Raw genomic sequence first — 8,609 nt, 5'->3', positions numbered from 1 at the left:
ATTCCAAGCCTTCAAGATAATTCCTATAACTGCACTAGCATGGCAGTAAACTTTTGCCAAACAAAAATAATTTTAAAATCTTCTTAATCTAGACATACCAACATACAGCAGAAAATTATAGAAATTTAATGGAATTACCATTTGTAGGAAAATCCTACAAAAATAATCCTTGCCTTATCACAGCTGTATCAGAGCTGTGCTCTCTAATTCAACAGCTTAATAATATATATTTATGGGTAGAACCAAAAATTAAAATTTACATTAAAAATTATCTTTCCTAGAACAATTTATTCCTGAAGCTGAATTTGAAAGGAGAAATCTGTCTTCATTATTATTTTCCTCAAAATCATCATGGTTATCTTCCTCAACATAAGAGACTGGAATTTCAACTAACTCTGAAACCGCTGTACAGAGAGTCATTGGCTCTCATTGTAAACATATCATTAGTACCACTGGTAAAATCATTGCCAGAAAACCTTGTGCCACTTGAAGTTAAGCCTGATGATGATTTGACCCACATGCTGCTCACAGAACCCTAACCATTTGTCACATAGGGTTCTGGAATGTTTGTTACCAAACTTCTTGCCATTTTAGGTCTTCTATAGAAGAGCTTTTTGGATTCTACTCCACAAATCATCCTCATTTGGTTTAATACTTTTTATGTAATTGTGAATTTCATCTGTGCTGTCAAAATTAAATACATACTCAAATGTGTCATGAGAAATGCTCCATCACTATCTTCTTGCTGTTATTCACAATGATAAATGTTACATGTATGAAAGTGTTGGAAGGTAGTAGTTGGCTGTCTTACTTCTCTGATGAACTCTCTGCACCAAATTCTTTTTTTTGTTTGTTTTTTGTGTTTTGTGGGTCAATGGGGGTTAAGTGACTTGCCCAGGGTCACACAGCCAGTAAGTGTCAAGTGTCTAAGGCCGGATTTGAACTCAGGAACTCCTGAATCCAGGGCCGGTGTTTTATCCACTGCACCGCCTAGATGCCCTTCTGCACCAAATTCTTAAAGACTATTTGCTGTAGAATGATTTCTTGAAGTTGAGACTGCTTTTTGTTTTATTCTCTCAAGTCTTTTCTGCCTTTCTACCTTTAAATTCTGACATTCTTGAGCTGGGTTGATTGATAGAGGAATTTAAGATATCATAGACTCATCATGTTATATTCTTCTGGTTGGTAAAATATGATTCACTGAACTCTATGACCATCTTATCTGCTATTTCATTATATGAACTATTTCATTTCCTTTGTACCTTCTCATAAAGCTTCATTGAAAAATATCTTAATCCCTTACAATTATAATTCTCCTCTCCTTTTCAATTGTTCTTCCCCACCAATGACAGTGAGGAGTCTGAAACCTGGTTCTATGATACAAAGCATGTGTTATGCATATGTGGACTTCCTACAAGGATAGTATTTGCCATGGCAAATCTCTGAGGTATACCAGTTGCCACTTGCCACTTGCTGACTAATCATGACATCAGATTGTCCCAAAGTTTTGCTGTTATTGTTGTTGAGTTTTTCTCAACAGTCCTAAATGTGGAAGAGTAAATAGCTACTAATGAAATAAGTCCTTTTCCAGGACTTGAGGTTTTAGTCTATAAAAACTTTTTGCTCTCCATTTGTTCAATTAGGCCACCATATTCTGTCATGTGACCAGATCCTTGAAGTCACTTCTTTATATTTTCACCCTCCTGAGAAGAAAAAATAATCTTACTTTGTACTGAGAGCATCAAGATGTGGTGATGTGCAGCCAAGTGTGGTTCCATAGAGACTGGTCCAAAGTTTCAGTTTCAACCCCGCTACAGTTTGCAAGATGAATTCTGAATGATTCAACCAACATTTCTATATCTTCAGATCTTAATATTTCCCCACTTCTTTCCATTAATAGTTTTACTGGCTGCTTTATTAATTCTTGTTCTAAGTTTTCTAGTGCATGCTTCTTATCTTTAATATACATGGGATTACAAATGAAACTTCATTGAAATATTGTTATGAAAATATCTTTTTAATTACAAACTCCAAACTAAGAACCATTTATTAGAGCTTGACAACAACCTTGCAGTACAGGTACTACAGGCACTGCTATTATCCCGTTATCACACATGAGGAAACTGAGGAATAGGGAGATAAAATGACTGGCCCATGGTCACCCAATTAGTATCAGAGGCAACATTCAAAGGCATGGTTCATGTCTCACTACCTGTTATGCCTTACTGACTCTTTACTTGTCCACATACGCTTACAGAAAGTTGGCCAAAGGCTTGTTCAGAAAGTCCTCAGACTTCCTGTAGAGCTGATCATAAACATGATTGAGATATGTTTACTTCTGTTTTTAAAGTGCCTGTGCAGTGTTTCAATGACAACACAAGTTAAGTTTCAAAATCTGAGGTGATTTAAAAAATATATAAGTATTTGAAATTAATTATGCCAATTATGCCCTAAAGATAAAAAGAAAAATTAAATAAAATTGATATACGGGGTGGGTGGTTTGTGTAGGAGTGATAGGAAGAAGGAGTGAATAATCTCACAAATATCTAGTGGCTTGACTTGAACAGATCTTCCAAGTGGCCAATAAGAAGCAATAAAGAAAACAAGGGGAAAATAGTACAGTAATAATGGGAATGTACAAGCATAAACCAGAAAACAAAAGTCTCAAAAATTTATATCAATGAAACAATGACTATATTGACCTTTTGAGGTTTTGATGCCCTTACTGAATTTTTGAAATCACTGCTATTACCTTAGTAAAGAATTTTTGGTAGTAAAATGAGCTTCTTCCTATACTCCTGTATTCCTGTCTTATGAATCAATTTTTCAATTAAAATCAATTATTAAGAAGTTACTGTGTGTCACATATGGGTGATTAATAGCAAAAGATACAAAAAAAGAAAAAACCTATTCTCAAACAGTTCACATTGTAATGGGGGAGAAAACATTTACTTATTCATTCATTCATTCATTCATTCATTCATTCATTCATTCATTTTATTTATTATTTCTCTATTTGTCTATTTATCTATCTATCTATTCATTCATTCATTCATTTATTTTATTTACTTATGTATTTACTTGTTTATTTATTCACTTATTTCTTTGTTTATCATCTATCTATCTATCTATCTATCTATCTATTTGTTTGTTTGTTTTACAGGGCATTTAAGTGACTTGCCAAGGTTACACAGCTAGTAAGTGTCAAGTGTCTGAGGTCGAATTTGAACTCAGGAACTCCTGAATCCAGGGCCAGGGCTTTATCCATTGTGCCACCTAGCTGGCCCCAACATATTAATTTTTTATATATTTTTCTTTATTTTTTAAAAGTTCATTCATAATATATACAGAGTAATTTGGAGAAAATCTTAGAGAAGCTGCAGGGGCCAGTAAAGGCTTCCTGAAAAAGGTGATTTAAGCTGGGACTTAAAGTAAGCCAGGGAAACTCAAAGAGGCAGAGAGGCAAAGAATTCCAGGCATATGGAATAAATAGCTAAGACAAAGACACAGAGATAAAATATAGAACATTGCATTCAAAGAAAAGGCAGAGGATTGTGTGTGATCAAAAGGGGAGGGGGGAAATTGAAGTCATGACTCTGGGGAAGGAAGAGAGCAAACATTTCTTAACTTCCTGTGGCATTTCAGGCACTGTGGTTAGAACATTACAAATATTGTGTCTTTTGATCCTCACAACAACCCTGGGAAGTAGAAGATAATATATTCTCCATTTTACTGTAGAAAAAACTAAGGCAGAAAAAAATAAGTGACTTACCTCGGTTCACACAAATAGTAAGGTTCTGAGGCTGGTTTTGAACTCAGGTCTTTTTGATTCCAGGCACAGTGCTCCATTCATTGTGCTACCTAGCTACCTCTAGACTGCTTTGGATTTAACTGACATTTATCTTTTGGCTGCCTTAAACTAGCTTACATTATGTTTATAGATCTTACATGGTTAAAGTAACCATATTAAAATTTTAGAAAAAGCAGTTTTAAAGAAATCCAATGGACTTTTGATCTAGGCAAATGAATAGATCATTAAGGAAGGCATAGGACAAAGGGATAATGATTTTGATTGAGGCTTACATAGTTCCCAATTTGAATGAAAATTTCAAAGAGATTTGAGAGAAATAATTCATTCTTTGATGTTTTTTTAAAGCATAAAAACTCAAATCCACCCTTAAAATTCATGTATGAAGGCAGACGGAAGAATTAAAGACATTTACCCAGAAACATAAAAATAACTATTGGTGAAAACTTTGTTCTCTTACTTGTAGTCTCTGCTTATGTATGCCAAATATAAAGTAAAGCAATGCCTTAGTACATTATATTTGGATGACAGGAGGAGAGTCAAAGAATGCTTAAAATAAACTTATTTTATATGGAATTTTTTCAGATAAACTCCAGCATATGTGACCAGCCTACCAACATATTTTTCTCATATTTCAAAGACTTGTGATTTCACGGAAATGGATACACCTCTTACTTACACAGATCACCACCCTTTTATACACCAGTAAACAATTTTTGAGAGTTGTTGTAGTAGAACCAATAATCATCCTGTGACCAACTTAGTGATGAGCCTCTGATTTTGCTGGGCTAATCCACAGACAATGGCAGAAATATAGTGTTAGTGGGCTGGTACTCGAAGCTTTTCCAGCTTCACAGGGCCTGTAAGAATTTGTGCTGAGCTCTCCTAGTCTTCCAGAACTGAAGGTCATCCTGATAGCACTATCAAATTTAGTAAAAGTTTTACTTTCATGTGCAGTATAAACTTCTAATTTGGATTTCAAAAACAAAAACAAAATGCTGGCCTTATTTTAATCTTCTATCTTGTTATGAATAGACAATGTGTTGCAATAGAATTGATAACAAAATCCACCTAAAATTTTTATGATGCGTAAATAAATATATAGATAAATATTTAGAAAATGAAATAGACATAAATATAGGTATAAATATGTGATGAGTAGCATGACCTAATTACTATAAGGTTCCTCAAACATTTTGGTCTCAGGACTTGTTTATCATCTTGAAAATTATTGAGGAACACCCACTCACACACCAAGAGTTTTTATTTATATTGGTTGTATCTGTTGGTATTTACTATATATAAAGGAATTAAAATATCTTAGCATAATCTTGAACTTGCAGATACCCTTAAATGGTGTCTGGTACCTCTTGAATCTCTGGTCCACTCTTTAAAAACCACTGGTCTACAGGTTAAGTTACTGGTTAAAGTTAGGAAGATCTAAGTTGAAGTACTGACTCTGACAAATACTTGCTGTGTGAACTTACCTAAATCATTTAACTTCTCAGTGCCCATGACAGTTAACTAAGACTATGTGTTGCCAAAAAAAAAAAAAAAGATTACATGTTACTCAAAACGTCCTATAGGTTCAGATTGACATTCATAATGCCTCTTGCTTTTCTAACTCAATATCTATTTTTTTCCTTAAAGAGACATATAAGTGGAAAAGTTTTTTTTTTTTTTTTAGGTGATAGTACTAGAGTAATGAAGATGTGAGCTCAATATCCTGTATCAGATACTAACTATCTGTGCCTTATGTTTGGTATTAGCCTTAGGTGTGGTCAGTTGTGCAATGAGTGGGAGGGACTCTAAGGTCTTATCCTGCTCTAAATCTATGGTTATCCATTGTTCTTTTCTATGAAACATCTTACAATTGTACCACCAGTTTATAGTGGGAGTACACTATTTACATTGATCCAATTACATTTAAGCAAGCTAGGTAAAAATATTTAAATAGTGCAAAATACTCAATAAACATTTATTAAGCTCCTGATATTTTGTGCCAGTTAAATGTTTATTATATCATCCAGAGGGTACTTCCCAAGTTTTCATTTTTACTTGCAAGAAAGACCAGTGTGGAGTTGGGGCGAGACAAAAGTATTTACAAGTAAAAACTCTAATGCAGTAGCATTTTCAGCATACTTTCTATTAAAAATCAACCAGATGCGGGCAGCTAGGTGGTGCAGTGAATAGAGCACTGGCCCTGGATTCAGGAGGACCTGAGTTCAAATCCGACCTAAAACATTTAACACTTACTAGCTGTGTGACCCTGGGCAAGTCACTTAACCCCAATTGCCTCATACACACACACACACACACAAATCAACCAGCTGATTGAATTAGCTTACAGGGGAAAAAAAACATTTATTGAGAAGGTATAGTAATATCAGGTCCTACAAAATATAAACCAGAAACCTTTGAGGAGCACTGCCCCACATATACACATACAGAACATTTATGAAATATGTAAGCTTAACCTTAGAGTACAATGATAGCAAGGGACTCATGTAGAGACTACATATTACAAAAGTAGACATCCCATTCCAGGTGCTTTCTTCCTTCTTAGAGTACTCATTAAGTTCAACTTAGATGTATCTTTCTGCTAGGCACAGAGGTCTGTTCCTTTCTAGAGTCTATAGTCAACACTCTTCTCAACAACAATTGGTTACATTATGTAACCTCTTTTTTTTTTTAACTCAGATGCATCCCTGTTTGTGTTTAGATTCTATCTGTTAGCAGCTTAATACATATTTTACTACTGGTCCAGTAAATACTTACTGGACAGGGGTAAAAGTAGAAGGGAGAGAAGGAAATAGAGTCCAAAATTTGTTCCTCTCCACAAGTCTAGTTGATTTTATGGGGATTGCTTCCTGCACTTCTGACTCCATTTCCAGAATTGTCAAACTGGGCTCTTCCATGATTTAAAAATCTCATGGGACTGGGTACTCCCAGAATGGGGTGTGTGTGTGTGTGTGTGTGTGTGTGTGTGTGTGTGTGTGTGTGTGTGTTTAATACAGGCACAGGAGGAAAGACCAATTAATTTTGTTTATCAACCATGATATAGTTTATAGTGTAATTTTCCTTCATCAAATGGTCAAAAAGCCATATAGTCTTCTAGAACCGATTAAATATGTTTTCACATATTGTAATGGTCTGCACATTTTTTTAAAATACTGTGATAGACAATGTGCTTATTTTTCTTTAAGCAGATTAAATGTACAGAGAACTCTGGTAAAATCCTGTAGAAAGATACAAAGTTTACATAAAACTCAATGTAGTTAAAGTGTTATATGAAATTCAAAGGCAGAGGGAATCTATTCATTAGCAACTGAGAGTATGAAAAAAGGCTGATTGGAGAAGTAACATTTGAATTGAACTTACAAGAAAAGAATGGTTTTCACAAAGGAGGGATCAGAGCACAGGGAATAGTTTGTAAAAAGTCAAGGAGGAAGCAAGTAACTGTAAATGTACAAGGAAGGGAAGCAATCCAGTTTGATTGGAGAATAGAGCTTATAGAGAAGGGAACCACACAAAGAGTTGGGAAAATTAGTATCATTCCAGATTGTGCAGGTCCTGGAATGTCAGGTTAAAGAAGCTGAACTTCATACAAAAACAGCCTATTCTTTCTACAATGAGTTTGCACATACTTAGAGGACAGAAAGTGTCTCTTTAAAAAATCTTAACAACCTCAACTGAGGCTTATGCATTGAACCAATGACCAATGTAAATGCAATAGAAATATAAAAGGAGGCAGAGCTAAGCAAAACACTGAGTAAGCAAATAGTACAACACATACAGAGTTGTGAACTCTACCTATGTTCCTATCCCACTGGTTTCTAACTCCTCTAAATCTGTTAGAGGAGTTCGGTTTATGGAAAGAAAAATGGAATTAGAACTGCAACACCTGAATTCACATCATTCCTCTTCTCTACACTGACTGCTTGGTCTTGGGCAAGTGACTTCACCTCTTTAGAGATTAGTTTATTTATCTATTAAAATAAATGGGTTTGAATAAATTGTCTCTGCACTCTCTTCTAGTATGGTCTATCAATTCACCCATAAGCATCTCTGCTTCAGCTATTCCTTGCTATTCTAGGATTACCCCTTCAACAAGAGCCACGTTAACCCTCATATCATCATGCCCCCCAAAATTCCATCCTAATTTTTGTTGCTCATAACCATGCTTGACAAGAAGACAAGAATATCGGTCAGAACAAAAGCTCTAATATTGCAAGAGCTAAGAAAAATTTCTTGATTTAACCTGACCTATTAGTGTATGAATGTCTGCATGCATGATATATATGCATATATATTTGTATACACATGCATATGAATTAATATGTACATATATAAACATGTATAAAATATACATACATGTATACACACACACACACACATATATATATATATATCTTGCTCCTATACACATTCTTGTAATATCCTTGGAAAAGAATCTCTAATATGTCATTGTAATCACTTCACCCAAAGCAAAGCATTCTCAATTTACGTTGTAATGGCCTTTGCTATGCATGGCTAAAATTCCAAGGAAAACATCCCTGTTGTTTTTTTTTCAATTTTTCAGGATCTTACACTTATAAGCTAACTACTAACATGTAGCTAGAACCAAATCTTTTTACATGTAGATCTAAGAGTAGATACGCTAATTTTGTTGTCACCATTAAATTGACTGCTTTTTATCTGATAGCCTTATATTGAAAATGCTAATAGGGAAAAATAAGAGCACATGTGAACCCACAATGATTCTCCTTGGAACCAGGGAACCACCAATTAAATTAAAGGA

The 8,609-nt window shown here is 34.6% G+C and overlaps 1 pseudogene; it reads right to left on the bottom strand.

The window, feature by feature from the left end:
- Positions 1-261: 261 nt before the first annotated feature.
- On the bottom strand, positions 262-5,323 carry LOC122754628 (annotated as a pseudogene).
- Positions 5,324-8,609: the final 3,286 nt, after the last annotated feature.

This window comes from Dromiciops gliroides, chromosome 4, assembly GCF_019393635.1.
Source record: "Dromiciops gliroides isolate mDroGli1 chromosome 4, mDroGli1.pri, whole genome shotgun sequence".
Classification (NCBI taxonomy): domain Eukaryota; kingdom Metazoa; phylum Chordata; class Mammalia; order Microbiotheria; family Microbiotheriidae; genus Dromiciops; species Dromiciops gliroides.
This window is presented reverse-complemented; position numbering and strand designations above follow the sequence as displayed.